Genomic DNA, 1,789 nt, shown 5'->3' with positions numbered 1-1,789 from the left:
AGTATAAAATACTTGTGTACTCTCCTTTCCCTTTCCTCTTTACTTTATACTTGTCTATTTTCTGCAATATTATCCGCTGCACATTAACTCTTACATTTTGCAGAAAAAGTTACTATAATTTTAAGTCATCTAATTGACCCCCCCTCTTAGTTGCAATCATCTTCTTACAATTGGTATCAGAGCTATATTTGAGTAAGATACTCTCAAAATCCGATCCGACATCAAGATGGCCTCAAGATCATTCCTAGGAGAATGGTCCAACATCAACCGCCCTCCAAGCTTTGTTGGAGAATGTTATGATTTATGGAAAATTAGAATGAGGATCTTCATTGAGTCTCAAGACTTAGATATATGGAACGCAATTGAAGAAGGACCATACATACCCTTCACTGTCATCAACAGTATAAGGGAAACAAATCCATAATCATCACGGAACGATGAAGACAAAAAGAAGGTACAATATAATTTAAAGGCAAAGAACATTCTCACCTCCGCTCTTGGTATTGATGAATTCTTTAGAGTATCAAATTGTAAATCTGCAAAAGAAATGTGGGATACTCTAGAAACCACACATGGAGGAACAGAGGAAGTAAAAAGATCAAGACTCAACATTCTTTCTCAGGAATACGAAATGTTTCACATGAAGCCTGGAGAGAAGATTCTTGACTTCTATCAAATAGTGACTTGAATTTAAAAGTTATTAGATCACTCACCAGAATATGGCAACCAAAGGTAACTGCAATTTCTGAAAAGAAAAGTTTATCTAAAATGTCTTTGGCTGCTTTGTTTGGTAAATTGCAGGAACACGAACTAGAACTTAGCCAACTTGATCAACACGAGGAGCAAGAAAAGAAGAATAAAAATATTTCTCTAAAAGCAAAAGTTGATAGATATGGAACAAAGGCGCAAAAACAGGTCAAACAAGGAAATTCAGCAAAAGCAATGATGTCTCCACCTCAAGTCAAAACTTTACATGTTTTGAATGTGGCAAACCCGGTCACATGAAGATGGATTGTCCAAACTTGAAGAAGGGTTCCTTCAAGGGAAAGAATGATGTAAAGACTGGACGAAGATCATACATTGCTTGGGAAGACAATGATACAAGTTCTGCATCCGAAACAGAAAATGAAGAACAAGCACATCTATCACTTATGGCATCTCATCATTCTGATGATGAAGAGGTAAATGACTCTAATATGTTTTCTTCTTCCGAACTTCAATACGCATTTAGTGATTTACATGATGAATATGTTAATTTGTCAAAAATGTTTCTAAAGCAAAAATCTGAAATAGATGCATTTAGAAACAAACCTTCTTCATCCTCTTGTCAAAACTGCGTAACTCTTGAAAAGGAAGTATTAACATTAAGTCTCGAACTAAATAAACTAAACAAAAGTGGTAAAAGCTTAGAAAAGATTATCAATAATCAAAGACACTCAACAGACTCGAACTAAATAAACTAAACAAAAGTGGTAAAAGCTTAGAAAAGATTATCAATAATCAAAGGCACTCAACAGACCGAAGAGGTCTTGGCTATTCAAAAAGCCATGGTTTCAAGAAACCAAGTGTCCAAAAGAAAATAAAGTTTCAAAAGGAAAGTTTTCATACATTTGAAAAATCTAGAACGCACTTTCATCAACCCTTATGTACATATTCTAAAATTTATGGGCATACACCAAACACATGCATGATTAGAAAATGTGGTGTACCCCTAGGAAAATTTAAATGGGTCAAGAAAGGTATTAACTATCTAGGATCCAAAGAATATTGGATACCTAACAAAACTTAA

This window comes from Lupinus angustifolius, unplaced genomic scaffold, assembly GCF_001865875.1.
Source record: "Lupinus angustifolius cultivar Tanjil unplaced genomic scaffold, LupAngTanjil_v1.0 Scaffold_268, whole genome shotgun sequence".
Lineage (NCBI taxonomy): Eukaryota > Viridiplantae > Streptophyta > Magnoliopsida > Fabales > Fabaceae > Lupinus > Lupinus angustifolius.
Note: the sequence above shows the minus strand (reverse complement) of the source record.